The sequence below is a fragment of the Gossypium hirsutum genome, chromosome D03 (genome assembly GCF_007990345.1).
Source record: "Gossypium hirsutum isolate 1008001.06 chromosome D03, Gossypium_hirsutum_v2.1, whole genome shotgun sequence".
NCBI classification, from domain to species: Eukaryota; Viridiplantae; Streptophyta; class Magnoliopsida; order Malvales; family Malvaceae; genus Gossypium; species Gossypium hirsutum.
The window spans coordinates 54,056,354-54,065,449 of record NC_053439.1 but is presented as its reverse complement, the minus strand read 5'-3'; positions in this window follow the sequence as shown (position 1 = coordinate 54,065,449).

Genomic DNA, 9,096 nt, shown 5'->3' with positions numbered 1-9,096 from the left:
TTTTTATGCTTCTTTGTTTCTTTTTTGTTCTTTGTTCTTTTATATAATCAATGAATTTCAGTTTTTCTTTTTGGTTGGTCGAAAATAAAAGGATTAATTTGCTAGACATCCTTAAGTTATTACTTAAATTTTATATTAGTTTAAATATTTAAAATTGTTTTAATTTAGTCCAAAAAATCAATCAGGTTCTTTTGTTAACGTAGACGGTGGATAAATGCCAAATCAAATATCGAATTATAAATAAATGTATACTTGCTACATTGTAATGGTTTTTTTTTAATATGTTAGATTTATGTTGTTTATTTGATAACGTTGAGAAGAGGTTGACTCCTTTTGGATAAATCTTCGAAGTATCATTTGCTTGAAATCGAAAAACCCTTAAATGATTAACATTGTCCTCGAATTTGAGATGAAAGTTTGTCTCCTAACCGTGTTGAGAGTGTGAGTTGAAGTTGGGGTTTATAGAGTGGGAGCACGTTGTTGGATCAAGCCATGCGTGATGCATGACCACTTACCATGGGGATTTGCACATCGTGAACTTGACTAGCTTTGAACCTTTGCCTAGGGATCTCCCAAGTGCACAACACACACATCCCTCAGTAAGTGATTGTGTGTCCGCACAGTCCAATCTAGCAAGGCAATCATGTTCTGTAAGCCCTACCTCCAGCTCAAAATTGGCCTATTTAAGGGTCTGTCGGCTTCGGATGGAAGACTTCTCCAAAAGGAGTTGACCTCCCATCTGCAAATAGGCGTATACATGTTTATAATTTGATTCACATGTTTTAAATAAAAGGATTAGTTCACGATTTGGCCCCTAAATTTATTCATTTTGGTATCTAAATTTTTTTTGTCCCAATTTGGTACTTAAATCCTAATTTGGTACCTAAAGTATGCCTAAATCATGAAAATAAATTGAGACAAAAAAAGTTCAAGTACCAAAGTGAGAAAATGGATATAATTCAGGGACTAAACCATGAATTAAGCCTAAATAAAATTAGTATGAGCTAATGAAACAACCTTACAATATTGATAATTTGAGGACTAAATTAAAATATTTTAAACTTTATAGTCTAATTCAAAATCTGAATGATAATTTAGGGACGTTAGGTGAAATTAACCCAAAGTAAAAATGCAAACCGGTGAAGTGGGAAACTAACGAAAGGATCGTAGAATAGCTTTAGGTGTGTTTGGGACTTTGTGTAGTTGGTGAAGCCAACAAATCGGATTGAGACGCGTTTAAATGCACGTGCATTTGAACGCGCGTGGTTGAATTCATTCTTTGGAATATTCCTTATTCCCTTCGACTAAAACTAAGAAAGTAATCAATTACTTAATTTTCAGTTTATTACACATTTCTGTTAATTAGGTTTTAATTTTTTTCCAAGTATGTGTCAATTTCTTCAAAAACTTAATAATTATAATTAAAAAGGTTAATTTACTAGTTGGTACTTAAATTTAGCCTTAATGTTTAATTTAGTACTTCAGTTTGACTTCAATATTCAAATTGATACTTAAATCAAATGACATCTTGTGGCCTAATGAATATTTAACACGTGCTCAAGTACACAAAATAGGTGCTTAGTTGGAACAAAAAACTCAAGTACCAAATTAAACATTGAAACCAAACATAAGTACTTAATTCAGATAAAAAACAGTGTATTAATGCTAATTAAAATAAAGTTAAATTATACCAAACATACTCAAACTATGACTTGGATCTTATGTTGGTCTCGGAATTTTAAAAAAAAATTAATCAAGTCCTTAAAGTATTATCGTCAAATTAATCAGATATTTCTGTCAGCCTAGCAATTAGCTTAGGTATTAAATGTCAACCCCAATATGATGCGGATCAAATCATGAATAATTGTGTACCTATTACATGGATAATTTTAATTAAACATGCTAAAAAATAGTCAATTTTGATTGCCTCATATTATGTTTTAGCCATTTACGTTATCGTTTTGTTACGAAGTGGTCACTCTGCCTTTAAGCTTTGTTACCTCCCTAACGGCAGTCCTACGTGGCAATCAAAATGGGTTTTAAATTTTGACTTGGATGTCTAACTGGGACAAAAAAATTAATTAAATAAATTTAATTAATTGAAAATTTTAAATTAATTACACCTTGAACTGGAGAAAAAAAAGTCATTCGTCTCCTTTTTCTTTTAGTTTTCTTTTCCATTTTGACTGAAAGAATTGTTCTTATCCCAGTTGGACATCCAAGTTGGCATTTAAAACCCATTTGGACTGCCACAAAGGATTGTTGTTAGGGGGTAACAGAACTTAACGACATAATGACTACTTCGTAACAAAATAATATTTCAAACATAAGTGGCTAAAATGTAATTTAAGGTAAACAAAAGTGACTATTTTTGTAGTTTACTCTTTTTTTTTCAATACGTTAGATACAAAATCTCCATTTAATTAATATGTTTTAAATATGTTAATGCCAAATTCAAATCGACATTTAGTACTTCTAATTGATACAATACTAATATTTTAATTGAACTATAATATTTTGAAGTTTAAGGACCAATTTAAATTTAGACAATGGTTTGAGAGTGTTTGTGAATTAACCCTGTAAAAATTGTTAAAGCTAATAACCCAATAAAAAATGGTTAGTTAACTTATTGAGGATAAACCCAACTTTTGCTTTTATTTATTTGTTCAACTTTTATGAAATGTAATAAAGAAGGAATGAAAGTGGCATAGGAAAAATAAAAGTTTTATTCCAAATTTAAACTTTTCTATGAAAAAGAAACCGACAATAATAGTAAAAACATATTATTTTGACATTTAATGTTTGTTCACTTTATTGATTAGTACAAGCATTTATGACCACTTATCAATTTTGTCCCCTCATGTTTATAATTATTGCACCAAAGTTCGGCAATTAGTTTGATTGGTTAAGATAAAAGAGATTTTCATCCCAACCACTAATTACGTGATAATTTATAACTAAGGTTACTAAACTGTCAATAAGTTTATGTTTTGGTCACTCAATTTCGAAAAGTTACAAAATAGTCATTGAACTATTCGAAAGTTTCCACGTAAGTCATTGGTTGTTAAAACTGCTGTTGTATGGCCTTCTTTGTTCACACTCTTGCACCAATCGAAAGCTCTCATTCCCCTTCTCTTCTACTGTTCAGTTTTTTTCATGAAACAACTTTAACGTCACGAAACTACGAATCAAAATCTAAACAACTTTCTTCTCCAATCTCCAACGTCGTTAGATCAACTTGGATCTAAGGTATGTTATTCTACTCGTTAATGGTTACTAACCCATCGTACCAATCATCGAATTGTCACTTGGAGCTAGTTAGTTGGACTTTTTTAAAAAGAAAAAGAAAAACTTAACCACCTAGTGACTTAAATGAAAACTTTCGAATGGTTTGATGACCATTTTGTAACTTTTTAAAATTGAGTAACCAAAACATAAACTTACTAATGGTTTAGTGACATTGGGTGTAGTATACCTTTATTATTAATAGTTTGATTGAGTTAGTATCATTTATCGTCCCAATTTAATTGTAAATTTATCTTTTACAAAGCAACAATTATTATTTTGAGGATATTTATATTTTGATGAATATAAAAAAAAGTCATACACAAAATGAGATTAAATTTTTTTTGAAATGATGTATTTTTAAAATACTTATATTTTAAAATTTTCTAAATTTTTGAATTTTCTCGTCTAAACGGTAAAAGTACCATGAAGGCCCCTGTACAAGGAGTAGGGTTGCATTTTGCCCCTTCTACTAAAAAAATAGACAAATTGGTCCATTTACATTAAATCAAAGAGCAAACTAGTTCTTCTGTCTCTATTGTTAAAAGCTGATCCCAAAATGCCAACATGAGGTATACACGACATGTCATGTGTAATTGTCTGATTATCTTGTCATCTATGCCAGTTTTTAACAATAAAAATGAAGGAAATTTTTAACAGAAATGATTTGTTTGCTCTTTGATCTAATGTATAAGAACTAATTTACATTTTAAAAAAAAATAAAAACAACAAATATACAACTTAACTTTTAATATAGATACCAAATACCTCCATAGTCGATATACTACTTTTGCCTATCTAAACTCATACTTTTTAGTGAATTGATGAATGGCGATAGAAACTAGGACCAATAATTTTGTATTACTTCAAAACAAGATTCTAATTCTAATATTTATATAATATTATTGTTTTTTTCCAAAATGATTTTATTGTAAAGTTAGAAGAGCATATTATTTATTGCGTAGATATCAAACTTGGAGATATATGCCAATTATATGACTCTTTTAATCTAAAATTTAGAAATTTGATAGACTAGTTATACTTAAGAAATAATAGTATTACAAACAGGGACGAAGTCAGAACAATCTTTTAAGGGGATCGAATAAAATTTTAATTTTTTATAATTTATATTTTTATAATTTTTAAAAAATTAAATTAATTTTTTATAATTTTAAAGAGGCTAAATTATAATTTTTCATTTATTAATTTAAAATTTTAAAAAAAATTAAAAACTTAAATAAAAATTTTACATTTTAAAAGCGGGACCCACACCAACACCCCTAGATTCCCCACTGCATTTACAAATAAAATTTGTATTAGAACAATGACAATGACAATGTCACTTTCATTGTTTCAACACTAATTGTAACATCACTAATGACAGTGCGATTGTCAGTTTATGAATACGGATGCATATAATATTTTTAGATTAGTTCAAAAAAATTACTTGTATAATAAATATAATTATATTGATAAATTTAATAGTTGGATTATTAAAATACCAGTCATACAAAAATATATGAGATGGTGTAAAACTATTTAAATTTCACATCAGTATTCAGTATTGGACGGGATTAGTCGGTTGGACTGATTTGATTGAAATCGGCAAAAATATTGGTCTAAAGAAAGCCATTAAACCACTTGACTTTGGAACTGGATAGTTGAAATGAGTTTTTTTTTTTATATATTTTTAAGTCTTTAGTTAATTGAATTGGACGGATCAAAAATTGACAAATCAATGGCCTAATCAGTTTGACCACCAGTCTGATTCTGAAAATATTGGTTTAAATATTTCATTACGATATATACTAATAGTTGGATAATGAATTTTTGGTTTGATAAAAATATTTAAAAAAATAAAAAATCGATTCAACCACCCGATTCCTAGGTCAAGCGGTTTAATGATTTTTCTCATATCGATAACTTTGCCAATTTCAAAATTTTATGATTTTTTTATAAATTTTAAGTTTATATCAATTTTAATATTTTTATAATTTTTTACAACTTTTATTTTTAAAAGAATTTTAATGCATTTTAAAATTTTAACTATTTTAAATAAGTTTATTAATTTTACAATTTTTAATAATTTTACAATTTTATAATATTTTTATAATTTTAATAAATTTATATCGATTTCAATATTTAATGTTTTTTGTTGTTCTATAATTTTTTTAATCACTGTTATGAGAAAAATATTAGAATATTAAACTAAAAGTTGTCACGTGTTACCATCTAATTGGTCTATCAATTTATTTTAATGGTCAACCTACTCAATGATAGGTACTATTAACCAAGGGGCTTAATTGATTTTTTAGTTAACAACGGAATACGAATTTAATACATGAGCTTAATTGATTATTTTGTATTTCCTTAATAAATTTTTTGACATATAAGCTTATTTGTTAAAAGGTAATTGCTTGTTCAAACTCAAAATCCCATGCTAAATTTTGGATGAGCCTAACAAAAATATTAGGTCTAAAAAATAAATTTAGGCAAAAAAAATGCTCATTTAAAATATGAGACCTAAAAAATAAATTTAGGCAAAAAAAAATACTCATTTAAAATATGAAACGTGTATGGGCTTCAATATTTAAAGACAGAGCTTGAATCATATCAGCGCATATTTTAGTCATATAATATATTATTTTATTTATATATATCATGTAATTTGTATTACATAAAAATTAATTTATAATAATATACTAAAATTTTAAAATTAAAAAATATTAATAATATGTATATTTAAAATTTTAATAAAAAATTTAAAATACCATAAACTTTTGTAAAATACAAATTTAAAAATAATATTGTTGGTCTTATGATGAGTTCGAGCTAACTTGGTTCAAGCTTGAGCAAGCATGAAGTATTCTAAAACCATATATAAACCCGTTCGAAACCTAACTCGGGTTGACTGATGAATGCCTCTAATATAATTAAAATTAAGGGAAAAACCCTGCATAAAGAATAAAATATAATAGGTTAAAATATGCCATAGGTTTTTATACTCTTCACAAATTTAGAATTTGGTTCATGTACTTTATTTCTAGGAATTTAGTCCCTCTATTTTTTAAATTTCAAAACTTAGGTCCAACTATTAATATTGTTAAAAATATTGTTATATTTAGGTTCATTACAACATTATTTTTTTAGTTACATGGCTACCAAGTGATTATTTTTTAATTTCAAAATATCACACCATAAAATATAACAAAAAAAAGTTAACAGTATTAACAATTGAACTTGAATTTTGTAATATGAAAAATAATGGGACTAAATTTAAAAAAAAATAAAAGTAAATGGATTAACTTCCAAATTTGTGAAAAGTACACCATATTTTAACCAATATAATACATGCTAATATCTAAAAAAACAATCAAGAAATTTCACAAATTCCACCTTCAAAGTAGAAATCTAAAAAAGAGAAATTAAGAAAATTAAAAAGTTGTCAAACGAACCTTAATATTTTAAACAAATTCTAATTTGGTATGCATGTTTTCATTAACTAAAAAATGTTATCCATTGACTTCATCATGAAAAAGAAATACTGAAATAATTAAGATGTTGAATTACCAAAAGACATCCCACGCTGATGTTGACACATTGATGGTTAATTTACAGACAAAGCATTCATTATATTTTGTTATATAACACATTTATCCTTTTACTTTTATTACCCTTCCATGTCATGTTATCTAATAAAGATGTGGTTCTTCTCGTATATATTTTATAGCAATTTTGAAAATAAATAAATTGGTTTTTTAAGAAAATTAGAGTTTTTATTAGTTAAGAAAGTGATTATGATGTTAAAGTTTTTATCAATTGGACATGATTTTGATTGGTATAATAATAAATTTAGCTTAAACTTTACACATTCTGTCAATTTAGTCTTAATTTAACAAATTTACCTTGCAATGTTTGTGTAAATATGTAAAAGTTGAGGCTGAATTTATTTAACTTTTTAGAATTAAGGTCAAAATAAAAAAAAATGTCAATATCGAAAGTTGAATTTGTTATTCTTTCAATCAAAATTATATACACTTGACAGAAGAAATTAACGCTGTAATTAATTGTCTTTAATTACTTACTTTTAAAATTAACAAAAAATTAATTTACTCTAATTTTTTTTTGAAAAAAAAATTAAATTTCTCAATCCTCTTTCAACCATATTTTTTTATAGGTTCTTTTTTCTTTTCTTTAAACTTACTTTTATAGTTATTAAAGTCAACTTGATGTACAGATTTGAGATTTGCCATACTTTTGAGTTTGAAAAAGTTATGGGTAGCTTGATTCAAAATATTGTTGTTGGCAATGGGTTGATTTGTTAAATTTACCTTTTTTTTTCAAAATAAATAAATTAAAGATCCATATTTTTCTAACTTGCAGCCTCACATAATGCTTATTATTTGATTGATAAATATAGATTAAAATATGTGAAAAATATTTGTATTATTTGTAAATTTGAAATTTAATTTTTATATTTTTATTTTTAGGAATTTAATTTCACTATTTTTTAAGTGTTAAAATTTAGGTCCAACTATTAATATTATTAAAATTATTTTATTAAATTCAGGTTCATTATAATGCTATTTTTTTATTACTACAATGTGAGTATTTTTTATTTCAAAATGTCATTCCAACAAATTTAATAAAAAATTTAACAATGTTAACAATTGGATTTTAATTTTGAAATATCAAAAATAGAGTGACTAAATTATTAGAAATGAAAGTATAGGGACTAAATTCTAAATTTGTGAAGAGTATAGAGACCTTTAACATATTTTAACCATTAACATATTATAGTTAAACCCAATTTCTTTAAGAGAATCAAATATAGCATATAGGAGAGGAATCATTAACACCAATGTAAAACTATTTAGTACATGTACTTTTCGAATTAATCAATTTTAGTCTCTGTATTTTTTAAAATTTGAAAATTTAATCCTGACTCAAATAGTAGAAGTTAAATCTATTAGGTTAAATTCAATTAGTAGTCATATATTACACATACAGTTGCAAATTTAGTCCATATTTTCCAATTGAATTATTTTAAGTCCTTATACTATTCGAAGTTTGAAATTTCAATCTTGACACAAATGATAGTCGTTAATCCATTAATTGGGTTTTTAGTGAGTAATATATGAAAATAACAAGTTGACATGGTATTACATATATGATAATATGTTTATCGCATTGATTTTAGAACTAATAGAACTTAACTTAATGAATTTAACAATTATGGCTTGTTGAGGACTGAAATTTTAAAATTTGAAAAGTATAAAGACTAAAAACGATCAAATTAAAGTAATTTTCAAAAAATAGAGAGACTAGTAGCACAATTTAACCAAATAAAATTAATTATAGGTGAAAGGAAATAAAGTTAAATAAACATATAGGTAATTAAAAAAACCATAAATGTTTTTGTTAGAAATTGTGTGACTCGAATCCCGACATTTGTTGAAGAAATAAATACAATGATAAAATAAAGGGATCTGTGGGGCAAAAGGCTGAGAGCCGTATTGCACAAGTTGAGTCCATATAGAACTATATTTCTTTTATTTGACTTTGATTAGAACAAGGTTTCTCAACCCTTAAATAGATGTAGTCGAAATTTCTATTGTATCATTTGTTTTTCAACATTAGTGAATTTCTCCTCTTCTACCCGTGATTTTTTTCCCGAAACGATTTTCACATAAAATCTATTTATTTTTATTTTTATTTTCTTATTATTTTGTGATCGTTTTACCGTCATTATTAACGTTTATTAATATACATTTTATTTTAATGTTTTCACCAACTGATTTGGTGTTTGAG